At 42.1% G+C, this 16148-nt stretch overlaps 1 pseudogene; it reads left to right on the top strand.

Annotated features, from left to right (window-relative positions):
• Positions 1-1725: 1725 nt before the first annotated feature.
• LOC126485479 (5S ribosomal RNA) lies at positions 1726-1842 on the top strand (annotated as a pseudogene).
• The last annotated feature ends 14306 nt before the right edge of the window (positions 1843-16148 follow it).

Below are 16148 nucleotides of genomic sequence, written 5' to 3'. Positions count from 1 at the left end.
AAAAAGTCTAATGTGCCTTACTGCTTGTTTTATTTAAACAATGTCGTTGCTAAGGTTCTTTTGAAAAAAATTTCAGTACAATGATAATAAATTGCTTCTCTAAAAGACATAAAATAATAATTTTCTAGTGGTGAAGTAGTGTTGCTGTGGTGTATATCAGCGGTTTGTCAATTTCCCAACACCACTCTTGCACCCCAATGGGCTAATCCTGCACATTCGTGAATCCAGCGCACTCAAAACATAACAACACTAACTTCTGATTATTTCCCACCCATTACCGGATCTAGCTATCTCTGACCCTTCTTACGAGTACTTTATGGTGATCTGGACTTTGATGCTTCTCCTGATGTCAAGTTATTGGATGGTGGCGCTGAAGCGGATATCTGGAGCAGAATTTGGGTCGAAACCCCCTCCCCGCCCTCTGTACCCTCCTTACTGTGCTGTCAGGGTAGATCAGAACTTGACACGAATTCACCTTTCCCTCTGAAACTGACCAATAACTCTCAAAAATCGACGTAGAGATATCATCAAATAACAGCTACTGCAAAGACATAAAATAACAGTTTTTTATCATTTGTAGTGTTTAAGGATTTGTGATTACTTTCCGTTTTTGTCTGGCCCCATTCGTCATTTCCTTCCTGTTCATCTAAAAACCTACTACCATCACTCGCACTCCACTTGCTCACTCCACGTAACACAAAACTTCCCGATGAAGCGCCTCTGGTGCTGGCGATTCACAATCGAAGTACCACAGGGGAAACATCATCACACAACTGACGATAATCCATAAGCGATAACCACAGACGAAAAAGCACCAACAGCGAAAAATATCGCAACCTAGGCCATTATCCACAAGTGTAACCACACTCGAAAACCACTAATGAAAACAGCTCGCTCCATTGCAGCAGCAGCACTCCGTCTTCAGGCCACAAGTGGCCCATCGGCACCATCCGACCGCCGTGTCATCCTCAGGTGAGGATGCGGATAGGAGGGGCGTGTGGTCAGCACACCGCTTTCCCGGTCGTTATGATGGTTTTCTTTGACCGTAGCCACTACTATTCGGTCGAGTAGCTCCTCAATTGGCATCACGATGCCGAGTGCACCCCGAAAAATGGCAACAGCGCATGGAGGCTGGATGGTCACCCATCCAAGCGCCGGCCACGCCCGTCAGTGCTTAACTTCGGTGATCTCACGGGAACCGGTGTATCCTCTGCGGAAAGGCCGTTGCCTCTCTCTCCATTGACGATAACCCTAATCGAGAAGCAGCGAGAAGAAAAACCATACCTGAACGTCAACACGCCCCTGGCGTCGAAAAAACACTGTCCATCTCGCAGGATACCCCCCATCGGTATTGCTTGCATGATCGAAATCACGCCAAGATCCACTAGCGGATCTCAAATCAACTTCTGTGGCACCACTATCGCCTCCTCGCTATGAATGATGGAACGGGCAGTGGATACGACCCACTGGCAATACACACTTGGTCAACGGAAGAAACCGAACCTTTACTACATTCCAAGATGGATTCTGAGAATAATTGTGTTCCAAGATTTATACAATTATTTCCAAGCCAAACAATGCAATCTTCAAGGTGTTCCAACACACAGAATCGCTGTGGCGTGACAAGCTACTAACACAGCAATGCTCAACTGTTGACCCAACCAGTTTTATCATAAATCCAAGACGTTTCCGACGAGAAATTGGCACGTCCCTATCCAAAGTGTAGGCAACGGCCTTGCCGCAGTGGATACACCGGTTCCCGTGAGATCACCGAAGTTAAGCGCTGTCGGGCGTGGTCGGCACTTGGATGGGTGACCGTCCAGCCGCCATGCGCTGTTGCCCTTTTTCGGGGTGCACTCAGCCTCGTGATGCCAATAGAGCAGCTACTCGACCGTATAGTAGCGGCTCCGGTCAAAGAAAACCATCATAACGACCGGGAGAGCAGTGTGCTGACCACACGCCCCTCCTATCTGCATCTTCAATGAGGATGACACGGCGGTCGGATGGTCCCGATGGGCTGCTTGTGGCCTGCAGACGGAGTGCCCTTTATCCAAAGTGTGTGTCAAATCTGATGGGACTTAACTGCCAAGGTCATCAGTTCCTAAGCTAACCTAAATTATACTAAGGACAAAACACACACACCCATGCCCAAGGGAGGACTCGAATCTCCGCCGGGACCAGCCGCACAGTCCATGACTGCAGCGCCTTAAACCGCTCGGCTAATCCCGCGCGGCCAAATGTTCCTATCCATGAAGTAATTTTTTATCTGTGAAACAGAGAGGATTCCAGTACGTCAAAAATTTTTGGTATATTATCAGAGTGCAAATTTTCGACAGAACACTACAAACGCAAACTCATTGATCAGATGTCACAGGAGAACTGACACTCTACTTATAATAATAAATCATTCAAAAGTGTAAGTGCAAACAAATAAAGAACAATACACTAAGTGACTACAAAAATGAATTGGAAGCAAATGATTATCACTAACTTAATGCTATAACGAGGCCGCACCGTCCGACTGTCAGTTACTAAGCAGATTTCTGCTGCGGTTTCTGTTGGTCCTGTTGCAGACTTCGCCCACCAACCTCTCCATTATTCTTTGTTTGTCACGAGTTCCGCACCGGCTGCATGAACTTGATACAATTTTCCATTTCCCTCCTTTTGTTATATCTGTTTTCTTGGAAACACACCATACGTCTCCCCTCTGGTTCAATAATTCCACTCAGGCTCACTATTAAATTTTTGGCTTTGATGATGTATTCTTGTTACTCTGTTTCTACACTCCTGGAAATGGAAAAAAATACACATTGACACCGGTGTGTCAGACCCACCATACTTGCTCCGGACACTGCGAGAGGGCTGTACAAGCAATGATCACACGCACGGCACAGCGGACACACCAGGAACCGCGGTGTTGGCCGTCGAATGGCGCTAGCTGCGCAGCATTTGTGCACCGCCGCTGTCAGTGTCAGCCAGTTTGCCGTGGCATACGGAGCTCCATCGCAGTCTTTAACACTGGTAGCATGCCGCGACAGCGTGGACGTGAACCGTATGTGCAGTTGACGGACTTTGAGCGAGGGCGTATAGTGGGCATGCGGGAGGCCGAGTGGACGTACCGCCGAATTGCTCAACACGTGGGGCGTGAGGTCTCCACAGTACATCGATGTTGTCGCCAGTGGTCGGCGGAAGGTGCACGTGCCCGTCGACCTGGGACCGGACCGCAGCGACGCACGGATGCACGCCAAGACCGTAGGATCCTACACAGTGCCGTAGGGGACCGCACCGCCACTTCCCAGCAAATTAGGGACACCGTTGCTCCTGGGGTATCGGCGAGGACCATTCGCAACCGTCTCCATGAAGCTGGGCTACGGTCCCGCACACCGTTAGGCCGTCTTCCGCTCACGCCCCAACATCGTGCAGCCCGCCTCCAGTGGTGTCGCGGCAGGCGTGAATGGAGGGACGAATGGAGACGTGTCGTCTTCAGCGATGAGAGTCGCTTCTGCCTTGGTGCCAATGATGGTCGTATGCGTGTTTGGCGCCGTGCAGGTGAGCGTCACAATCAGGACTACATACGACCGAGGCACACAGGGCCAACACCCGGCATCATGGTGTGGGGAGCGATCTCCTACACTGGCCGTACACCACTGGTGATCGTCGAGGGGACACTGAATAGTGCACGGTACATCCAAACCGTCATCGAACCCATCGTTCTACCATTCCTAGACCGGCAAGGGAACTTGCTGTTCCAACAGGAGAATGCACGTCCGCATGTATCCCGTGCCACCCAACGTGCTCTAGAAGGTGTAAGTCAACTACCCTGGCCAGCAAGATCTCCGGATCTGTCCCCCATTGAGCATGTTTGGGACTGGATGAAGCGTCGTCTCACGCAGTCTGCACGTCCAGCACGAACGCTGGTCCAACTGAGGCGCCAGGTTGAAATGGCATGGCAAGCCGTTCCGCAGGACTACATCCAGCATTTCTACGATCGTCTCCATGGGAGAATAGCAGCCTGTATTGCTGCGAAAGGTGGATATACACTGTACTAATGCCGACATTGTGCATGCTCTGTTGCCTGTGTCTATGTGCCTGTGGGTCTGTCAGTGTGATCATGTGATGTATCTGACCCCAGGAATGTGTCAATAAAGTTTCCCCTTCCTGGGACAATGAATTCACGGTGTTCTTATTTCAATTTCCAGGAGTGTATATGTATTTTACCCGTCGTTACTTCCAGCAGATGTACCTTGCGAGTTTCGTTCATTCTATCTCATTTGGTCCGTCGCATTTTGTGCTTCCTTGATAAAGTCTAATTCTCATAGATCGCTCATCAGTGACTCTGTTGTGTCATCACATCTGTCAGTGACCAGTTCCTATTACCCCAATGTCAGTTTCATCTAGCAGTGTGGCATTATCTCCTTATCACTATACGGTTGGTCCGGGTAACGGTTCTTGTTGAAAAGCGTCGCGAAAAACTTTACCGCAGTGCGGAACCGCGATGTTCATAATCCCTCCCTAACATAATTTCGTGTCTAATCCTTGCTTGGGTGTGCTGTGACCTGCAGGTAATTAGAAAAGCCTCTCTGAATTCGCCGTAACTGCGGCTGTCGACTGCAACGCCACGCATGTCTCTGCTGTTGAACTTTCGAGGTGCCCACACATAAATTACAATTTGTGTAACAGTGGACATGACTCGGGTAGTACCCTATCATAATGAGCTATCCATGGCTTGGGATGTAATGAATTGTGGTTCTCTAAAACACGAAAATTTTAAACTGAGAGAAAATGTTTTAAGTCGAAATATTCGTAATTACAGTACCTACCACAGGTGCAGAACATGTAAAGCATTTTAATAGCACTGTTCAGTTACCTCTATAACTGACGGTCAATTTAAGTTAATTAGGTTAGCCGTGTTGATGGTTGTCAGGCTCAAAATTTTTGTTGGCAGGCGGATAAGTTTGGTGATGGCGGACTCTGTTTGTATGAAATGTAACGCAGCAAATTAATTTGCACCACATTAGATAACATTAGTTTGACTTCATGAAGAGACTCACAATGCATGGTTCGACTTATTCTACATCCTGCAAATACGCTCATAGTGGCACACGAGTGGCTCACAATTGACATGTCACAAACTGACCTTCGTCCAACGTAAGTAACAATGAAACGTAACATAATTTTGCATGTCATCAGTGAAAGATAGTGTTGTAACTTTTGGTACGCAAAAAGCATAAACTAAATGAGAAGTTTTAGTTATCAGTTTATATATAATACGCTTACGCTCTAAAAAGCGGAAGAAGACAGGTTGCATGTAGGAGACTATTCATGCCTCTCTTATCCTGAAATATGAACACGTAAACTAAACATCAACGATAGTTCTATAAATATGGCAGAGGTATTGTACAATACTATATTTGCAGAGCGAAAGAATTAGTCTCCCTCAATAATTTTTACTTCTCCACTCCATACCACACTTTCCGATACAAAATTCACTATTCCTTCATGTCTCAGGATAAGTGATTCTCGCCCATTCCTTTACGCAAGTTGCACCAAAAATTTATTTTTTTCCCTGATTGAATTTCCCACTGCCTCACTCATTACTCGATCTACCTTTATAACATTCAGCTTTCTTCCATAGCACCACTTCTCAATAGCTCCTGCTCTCTTGTTGTCATAATTACTTATCAATAAAGTTTCACTTCCATACAAGGCTACTGTTAAAACATATACTCTTAGTGGGAACTTTAACTTGTAAATTTATGGTACAGTCTGTCTCTATTTTATACACTTTCCACTTTGGCAATTATCAGTCATCCTGTTACCCGCATATCACATCACATCTACAATAACTGATTTATTCTTGTTGACGTTCTCCTAACATTCAACTGGCCTTCCACGTCACTGCCGTCTCTGACAGAATGGCAACATCATTGACAAATGTCAAATTTTTATTTCTTCTCCTTAAACTTTAATTTCCTTTCCATATTTCTCATTATATTCTTTTCTGAATGCTCAATGTCCAGAATCAATTAATTCGGGTATGTAACAGACCTTATAAGCCTCCCCAACACAGCGATTAAAATTACGCTAGACACATATATATATATATATATATATATATATATATATATATATTATTCCAACTAGAAATATTAATACATGATAGCGTTTGAGTAATGAAAAGTACAAAAAGTAACATTAAGATTAGAACAATAATCTTAGTTGAAAACCAATATTATTGTATATTTTTATGCAAGCTCTGTCCTGGTAGTATATAGGCCACAATATACGAGAATTTTTCTCTCTTGTTTCTTTTGATCTTCGTCTCTCTTGTTCTTCTTGTCGCCTGACGTTCCTGTGTTGTGAGTTTTGTTCAAAGCATGTACATATAAAATGGACTTCTGTTTACTCTCTCCTGAAAAGTATACACCAACATACTGTTCGGCCATGATAACTTGACGATTGCGCTAGTGCTCCCAGAAGCGAAGAAAATCTGCATCACAAGCAATATTTTCATTTGTCTCCGGGCGCTGCCAGAGTCAAGTTGCCCCTAGACGCGAAGTATTAAGAAAGGCCTCTGAAAGCAGTTCCTGAGATGTTTACACTACATCAAAATCTCACTCAAGTTTGCTTGTTCGGGTCACTGGGGCAAGTTTACTTCAGGAATTTTCTGTAAGTACTTGCAGAAGTGAATTATTCTTAAAAATCAAAGCAGTCTTCAGTGTTGCTGCATTATTATTAATGAATAAAAATCGTGACAAAACAGGGAAATAGAAAATAGAAAAAATATTATAGAATACATAGTGATGCTACCAAGAACCACTATTCAGTTAACTAAATTCGGAGCATTTCACTTTGACGATATCAAATTCAAATTTTGAACATCTCTTGTCAGTTGTATAATTAAATATTCAATAACAGGAAACAAAAATCTCACTGCCTTTAACTACTCCTCGATTTTTGCAAGCAATATATACTTCCTTTATCGTAAATGTAGTTTATGATTACGGTAATATTAAAAATTCAGCCAAAATTTAAAGACGTCTGTAATGACATTCTGATTTCCATTCTGGTGAAATAAATTGGTTGGTTAACTTATTTCACTCTTCCTTGACTGGCAGTGCCAATTATATGCGTCTGAGGTTTCCAGCCGGCCCGGGTGGCCGAGCGGCCGTGCGGTTCTAGGCGCTTTAGTCTGGAACCGCGCGACCGCTACGGTCGCAGGTTCGAATCCTGCCTCGGGCATGGATGTGTGTGCTGTCCTTAGGTTCGTTAGTTTTAAGTAGTTCTAAGTTCTAGGGGACTGATGACCTCAGAAGTTAAGTCCCCTAGTGCTCAGAGCCATTTTTTGAGGTTTCCAATGGTTCATTTGTTTCGGATCATCTGTTTCTGTATCATTCTCATTTGCAACACTGACAATTTCGCGTCGGTAATGAGAACACACTACTTCAGTAAGTTTGAGAAAAACTTCCACAAAATGGCAAATTTGGCAGGTACTTGCAGCAAGACGCAAGGAACTAGAACGAATTTTCACCCTGTGCTATGATCCGGAATTTCCTGACATATTAACATTGTGTGCCAGTCCTTGACTCGAAACTGGAAACCCAGTGTACCACACAGTTCTAGTTTGTCAGGAAGTTTTACGCAAGAAACTGTTTTCGCCAACTTTCGAATTTCTTGAAGTTGCCGAAAATACCGGACGTCATCGGAGACGGGGGAGGTGGAAGGGGGGAGGGGGGGGGGCGGTGGGTTGTTAGCTGATATGGAGGTTCCTATATTCCACCCAAATCTGTGATTCTACGATAATGCGCCACACCATAGCAGAAAGTTCGTGAGAATGCCCAATAAACATGATTTCATTTTTATGAAAGGCAAACAAACTGCAAGGACTCAATGAGGAAAACTGAACTGTTCTCTAAAATAGAAAACAAACCAGCCTTTAAAGTGTACGTCGTGGATAAAGTCGCCAAGAGCAGAGGCACAAAATAGTTAGTTTACCGCCCTACCACTGCGATATAAATCCGACAGAATTGGCGAGGGCCAAAATAAAACACAATTTCTGGGAGAAAAATGTCACTCGCGACATGTCGAAGGAAAGATAGCAGAATCTTTTAATGCTGCTTGCCTTTCAGTTACTGCACAGAGTTGGCAACGGTACTGCAGGTATGTGCAGCAGCTGGAGCAAGTGTGTTGGGCATGAGATGGAATAATGGGAATGATCATAGATTAATTGATTATCAGTGACGATGGTGATGCTGATGGTCTTTAATCAAACGCAAGTGACCGTGATCTATGGCGAACATCATTTTGACAGTTCTTTCAGGCACAGTTAATTACACTTTGTAGATATTACTGCTGTTCCGTGGTTAGCAAATGCAGTATCCAAACAGATTCCCAAAACCAGTTTTTGACTTTGTCGTAAGTTGACCATTCATGCACTTTCATTTTGCATTATTTGCGATGAATAAATAAAACTTAAGTTATAGGTAGAACTCTAGAGGATTAATGTCTCAACAAATTAGATGATTTACGATCCGATGGAAGCGTCATTTAAGCTGGCCATATTTGCTCAAGTGCTCCCTGGTATTTCGTGTTTAGTACAAAACACGGGCAGTGGAGCCGAGGCCATCCTTCTCCCCACGTCAGCCATAACGAGGGGAGCACGATCATTCCCGACAGCCATCGCGACGATCGTCAAGTTATCGTGGACAAACAGTATGAACCCGAGATGCCCATTTTTCATGCTCACAACGTCAATTAGCCACATATTCGCATTTCTGATAGAAGAACAAAAACAATATGACGTTCAAAGTAAAAGTTAATCAGACCTTTAGTGTAATAAAAGAGTATAAAGTTTTGTGAACATAAAATATCTGCTATGGTCTTGGAACCTATTTTATTAAAGTGCAAAGAGTCGTCAACGTAATAGTATTGGATCAGAGATTTCCATTCTTGCCGTCAAAACAGCAATAATACGTACTCTCTCTGGTCTGATACTCTGACAACTTAAATTTACTTGGATGAAAGTCGGTGTTAATTAAACATTGGAGACGTTCCATAAGAAAGTGACTACTAAATTACCAACAAGGATAGATAAACATAGCCCCTTTCTCATTTTTATGAGGTTACCCCATACGTGAGACGGTATTGCGATAAGAGAAGTTTACAAAACCATCCAAGTCGCGTCGCAATGGAGACAAATAAATTACAACAATAACAAGAGGTAACACCTTAACCAACGTGAAATAACATAGTGATAAGTCACCAAATCAGATGATTTCCGATCCGACGGAAGTTTCATTTAAGCGGCCAATATATCCGCGAGTGCTGCATCCAATAACATTCAAAATTTATAAATTTAAAACCTCAAGTGCTGAAATTCCGATCAATGTGCGTGAACTACAAAGGTATTATCGACTTTCTTTGGGTAGCACTGACAGGCGGTATAGCGACATAAGAGCGAACACCGTTCAAAAAAATGGTTCAAATGACTGTTAAGTACTAAGGGGACTTAACATCTGAGGTCATCAGTTCCCAAGACTTAGAACTAATCAAACCTAAATAACCTAAGGATATTACACACATCCATGCCCGAGGGAGGATTAGAATCTGGGACTAACATCAGCGCGGTTCCAGACTGAAGCGCCTAGAACCGCGGCCGGCCCGCATTCCGTGTTATATTATAATTTTAATATTATAGATCAAATATTTCCTCATACAGAATAACTAAAAGTGATTAGTGTGACAAATTTTTACGGAATAAGTACTTTGAGTTGATCAAACTGAGAAGACGAGATAAAACCAATTTAAGAGACATGTCTTATTTAGGCTCAGCCAAAAAATTGCGACAGGGAATAGAGAATGTCCCTTACTTGTTGACTCAGGCTGAACAAGGAACGCCAGCCGGTGTGGCCGTGCGGTTCTAGGCGCTTCAGTTTGGAACCGCGTGACCGCTACGGTCGCAGGTTCGAATCCTGCCTCGAGCATGGATGTGTGTGATGTCTTTAGGTTAGTTAGGTTTAAGTAGTTCTACGTTCTAGGGGACTGATGACCTCAGAAGTTAAGTCCCATACTGCTCAGAGCCATCCGAACCATTTTCAACAAGGAACAAGCAAAATTAAAGACACGGAAACCTCTCAAGGCAAAATTACGCCTATTGCATATAGCGAACGAAATGTTCCCCAACGTTGGAGAACGTTGGTGAAGACGACTCTGTAAATGAACGATGATTGTCAGTTTTTCCATCAGTAGATCAATTAGCGCAACTTTATAGAAAGTTGGAAACTCTTGGTGAAAGATTTCGCAAATCACTCTTAGATCTAGATCGAAAGCAGTAAGAAAGAGATCGCAAATTGTAGTTAGATCGGAAAGCAGAAATAAACGGAGAGGAAGCAGGCAGAAACGTATCGCAAATTACATTCCGAACTAGGTCCAATAAAATGAGAATTTTCAAGCTTAAAGATTGCCTGTCTGGGTTTACCTGAACAGATGACTAAATTGAACACAGAAGTACCATCGTTGTACACTGCGCAGCAGCCGCCGAGCGTGGAAACATTCTCGAAACAAATGAACAACTTAAAAGTTGAAAGTAAACAGTATTTCAACGAGCAGTTAGAAGCACATAATAAACTTTTAGAAGAAGGTATATAAAAATGGGTTCAGAATGGATGCCGGAAATCTTTGCTGTGATGTCACGTGTGTTGGAATCCTATTGAAATTGCTCGTCAATATTATAGAAAGTTTTAGTCAGCAGTTACTTTTTTTAAAAGGTTGTTTGTGTTAATATTTGCTGTTAAAGTAAGTTATTAGTGGATTTTCATTCATCTCAGTCTTTCTTTCTGTGTTATTGACTCGAGTGTGTCTGTTATTCGTGAGTGTAGTTACGTCGTTCGTCCAAGACTCACGCCTCAGCAGTGTGTTTACTTTTAGGGTCGTGCGGTTGCAGCTGTAGCGGTTGTAAAGGTAACTGCTGTCAAAGTTGTTTGTAGGCCGTACTGGAATATTAAATTTAGTTTTTTTCTGTCGTTCATCCAAATATTACCAGTGTGTTTACATTTCTTGGCCTGCAGCTAAGCTGTAGCGATTCTTAGGTTTAATTCTGACAGAGTTGTTTGTGATGAGTTATTAAATTTAGCAGTTTTCAACGGTGTCTAGTGCTGTTTGTGACAAAATAACGGGTTAATAAACTTCTGGAAACCCTTGCTCACGGTGCTTTTTTTTTTAGAATTGTTTGTGCATTGAAGTCGTTTAGTAAATTTCGTGCGGTAGTTTTCAGCTGAAGTTTCTGATTGTTTCTAGTGAAATATTTCAGTAAAATTTACATTCACTGTCTTAACTTCGTTGAATGTTCCAGCAGCGGCTTTAATTTTTGATTTTAACTAAGAAATTGTGTGAAGTTTTAGTATGAAGTATTAGATTTGGTTTAGCACTATTAATAAAAGTTGTTCCTTTACAAGCAGAGAGATGATTTCGAGACCACTATTGTTTCTTCTACAAATAATTTAACTGGTGTAATTGAACTTCGGTAAGATAGACGTTTAGCTTCTTCAGCAACTGTAAAATTTTACCGTGAGTGAGACTTGTGGGCTTTGTCATAGGTTTGTGAGTTTTCTTCAAAGTATTTTAATTGGGGTCAATGCAGTGGGGAAGCCAGTGGGCATTCTAGCGAGATCCTCTCCTGTGAAAGTAGAATCTGTAGCAGAAATAAGTTGTTAGAGGAGTAGGAGCGTAATATCTGTGCCCTTCAGATGCGGTTACAACACGCAAAGGAAAAACTAGATAGGTTGAGGAAGGTGAAGGGTGCTGGGGAATGGAACTGGCAGTTGACAAGAAGGCAGCAAGGAGGAGGAGGTATTCAGATTTGCAACAGATTTGACCAACTGTCCGGTTGAGTGGAGGGGAGCCTCTTGTACCTGTACGTGTAGAAAACACGCAGCAGTCCTCAACAATTACGAAGCCCAAGGCAGATGCAAAGCCTAACAGAAAGAAGAAGATTCTGCTGGAAGGTAGATCGCACAGCAGAGGTGTGGGCCGGCAGTTGACAGAAGTGTTGGGGAGTGAGTACCAGCTCACCAGCGTTGTGAAGCCTAGTGCAGGTTTGTTTCAGGTGACTGGCTACATAGGAGAGTTATCCAGGAATTTTACGAAAGAGGATCAGATAGTGATTGTGGGTGGAGCAGAGAATAACCTAGATAGGGCCAGGGGAATATGATATAAATGGTGATCTGGTTAAGATAGCTGCTCAAACTGGTGGCACTAATGGGCACTTAGTGCAGCTGTTTCAGTGTCATGATCGGCCTCATCTTAATGCTGCTGTTAGGCGCGTTAATATGGGGCTGCAGAAGGCAGCGATGGCAAAGGGCATGGGTCACATTTTAGTTGTGCCTGTTGAATCTCTCATTAGATCGGGTTCATTGGGCATGGCCTGCACCTCAATAGGTACGGGAAGGGGAAGCTGACAAAACTCATAGGTGACGGTGTAGTGTGTGATGGTGGGATCACTCATGGAAATATTCTTGCAGTAGCGGGTGTTAGAGCTGCGCATTCTTTATCCTGAAGTCAGCTGGTAGGTATACCTCTGACAAAGGAATCAGTTTCAGAGATGGTCACGTATCGAAGTAGAGAAGGCATTACTATATTTCATCAAATTATAAGAGGTATTAGACATAAAGTTCGTGAACTGCTTCTAGATACTGACTCTGACGTTACTGGTATATCGGAGCACCACTTAAATAATTTGACAATTCAGTGGCTTCCTTTACCAGGATACAGATTAGTTAGCCCATTTTCAAGGAGTTCCTTGCGCAGTGAGAGACTGGCCATGTACGTGAAAAACAGTATTCCATTTGAGTCCATAGACGTATCACAGAACTGCACTGAACAGACATTTGAATGTTATGCAGCCAAAAACAATATTTTATTCAATCTTCGTTACTAGATGAACATTCTGTTAGTAAAAGGGTGAATAGCTTTTCAAACCATGATGCACAAATTTTAACACTAAAAGGCTTTTGTACTCAAACAAATGTCACCTATAATTACAAACTAGGTAGGAAAGGTAATCCTATGGCAATAGAGAGTTTTTTAAACCTCGTTAAGGAACTACAGTGGCAGAACATTTACAGTGTCGATAATATAGAGGACAAATACAATGCTCTCCTTAATATATTTAGCATGCTCTTTTAGAGTTGCTTTCCATTACAACATTCTAAACGGGGTACTAGAAGTAAAAGGCAGTCTCGGTGGCTGACTAGTGGGATAAAGATATCATGCAGAAGAAAGTGGGGTTTCTATCTAAATATTAGAATTAGTCACAATCAAGCTACAGTAGCACATTACAAACAATACTGTAAGGTGCTTAAAATGTTATTAGGAAGCAAAGAGTATGTGGGACGCAAACAAAATACCTGTTTCACAGGATAAAATTAAAACCATATTGCCAGTTGTGAAGTAAGTGTCTGGTCAGCAGCACAAGGTCGACAATATAAAGTTATTTCGTAGTAATATTATTTCTTTTACTGATAAGTCAGATGTATCTACAGTACTTAACAATCATTTCCTGAGCATTGCTGGTGAGTTAAATAAGAACTTAGTTTCTACAGGTAATCATGTAATTCTCTTGGAAAATACCCTTCCGAGACTAATATCTGAAATACTCCTCTGTGATACTGGCACTATCAGTAAACAAATCACTGAAGACTAAGGACTCTCATGCAGATGATGGAGTGCCTAGCAGGAATTGAAAGTACTGTGCTGTACATGTTAGCCCTGTACATAGCCACATTTGTTATTTTACCAACAGTTGGACCATTATGGAATACAGGGAGTAGTTCACAGTTGGTTACTTTGACAACAACCAGCAAAATCTCATTATTCACTGTGGTGAGAACGGCTGTGATGTAGGTTCTGAGTGGGGTACGGTCAAATAGGGTGGAGCCCCCTGGGTAAGTGTTAGAGCCACTCCTGTTTCTTATTTATGTAAATGATATTACAGGTAATTCTAAAATATTTCAGTTTGCTGATGACACTAACATGGTAGTAAAGGATGTCGTGTCCAACATTGGCTCTGTTTCAAATAGAGCAGTTCATGATGTAAGTTCATGCCTTTTAGAAGATAAACCAACGCTAAATCACAGTAAGACTCAGTTTTTACAGTTTCCAACACACATTCGAACAAAACTCGACGTTCTGATTTCACAAAATGGGCATAGGATTAGTAAAACTGAACAGTTCCATATTCTAGGTGTTCAGATAGATAGTAAACTGTCGTGGAAGACCCACGTTCAGGATCTTGTTCAAAGACTTAATGCTGCCATTTTTGCTGTTCTAACGGTATCTGAGGTAGGTGATCGCTCGACACGAAAATTAGTCTACTTTGCTTATTTTCATTCGCTTATGTCGTATGGTATTATATTTTGGGGTAACACTTCCAATTCTCAAAGTATATTTTTGGCTCAGAAAGGGGAAGTTCAGACAATAAGTGCTGTAAGTTCGCAAAGGTCTTGTCGACTCCTGTTGACTAGTCTGGGTAATCTGACGTTGACCTCTCAACATAAATATTATTTACTGTCGTTTCTTGTTTACAATATCAGATATTTCCCAAGAGTTATTAGCTTTCACTCAGTTAATACTAGGCAGAAATCCAGCCCGCAATTGGATCGCACTTCCTTAACGCCAGCGCAGAAAGGTGTGTGTAGCATACTTCTGCATCCATTTTCAATAAGCTTACACAAGAATTCAAAAAACTTAGCAGTACTCCACGCTCTTTCACATCGAAAATGGAGAGTTTGGTCATGAGTCACCCCTATTATGTAGAGGAGTACCTTGAAAGATCCCTTTTTATGCTGTTGATTGAGTTTACTTAAACTTATGGCTTGACTTTCTTTGGGTTCACAAACATTTAATTTTATCTGCTATTCCTTCTGTATTGTAGTTTCATACACTGACACGTTCCATGACCTTGGTGATTAGCTCCTCAATTTGGTCCTACGGAACTAGACAAATAAACGGCTAAATAAATCGGACACAGAAATTAACAAATGTGGGTAAAACGAAATTTCAGTCACTATACAACGCGTCAGTTCAGACGTCGCGTTCGGTAATAGCGAAACGGCAACTGTGATTAAAAGCGTATTTCAACAGATAAAAAATGCAATAACTACAGAGATTCCACAGAAGAAAGCGAGGTCGTTGCAAGTTTATGACTCATTGAAAAAGAGTTAACGACTCATCGTAAAACAGAAACAGAGACGCCACATATTTCATCAAAATTCCATGAGTATGCACCAACGTTTGGGAATAAACAGAAATATAAAGAACTACAAACGAATTCAGTGGAAAATTAGAACAATAGCATTCCATCACTGTTGACAGAACAGTTCCAAACGTTATCCGACGGCAAAAAATTACGCCTTATCCGTTGATTTTTATAAAATAATTCCGGAACGTACTACCGCAAGGCTGGTCTGAATATCAGAAGATACTGTTTACATTGCCACTTGTAGCACATGGCGATGCCCTATGGGCTAACCAAACTGCAGAAAACTATCATAGAAGCAAAAAGTCTGAAAAAGCCTTTCTTGGATAGTACTGGTCTTCTGTCATACAGTACCATTTATGTAAAAAGATACACAGCCCTGAGATGTACAAGCCCGAAAACGTTGTCTCAGATACATATTCTGAGATATATATCAGCAAAAACACGCTACTCGAGTGAGACTATTTCTCAAAAGGAAGTGCTCCGTAAACTGAAAACAAAGCTACCAATACATCTGAGGGAAAAGTTCATCCACGTTCCGGACAATGATTTCGAACAATCTTTGTCTGTTATTGATCAGTACATATAATTCAAGAAGATACCAAACAGTGTCAAGAGTGTGCGAAAATCACTACAACACATCTCCCAGGAATAACAATAATAAGGGGAATGATCCAAGTAACCAGTTTAATCGTAATAGCATTCGAAACCAAAACTGTACCGGCAATAGCTACAACGAAAATGAACAAAAGGAAGAATCAGTTAATAACGGAATCGGTAATTGTAATCTCTGGCAGCAATTCTGAACGGCCAGAGAAATCTTAACAGAGAAAGAAAATTCAGCAATAGGTCTGGACACAACTACCCAAACAAGCGTTTGCATAAAAGAAACCAA

The sequence above is a fragment of the Schistocerca serialis genome, chromosome 6, assembly GCF_023864345.2.
Source record: "Schistocerca serialis cubense isolate TAMUIC-IGC-003099 chromosome 6, iqSchSeri2.2, whole genome shotgun sequence".
Lineage (NCBI taxonomy): Eukaryota > Metazoa > Arthropoda > Insecta > Orthoptera > Acrididae > Schistocerca > Schistocerca serialis.
Note: the sequence above shows the minus strand (reverse complement) of the source record. Positions and strands in the feature narration are given on the sequence as shown.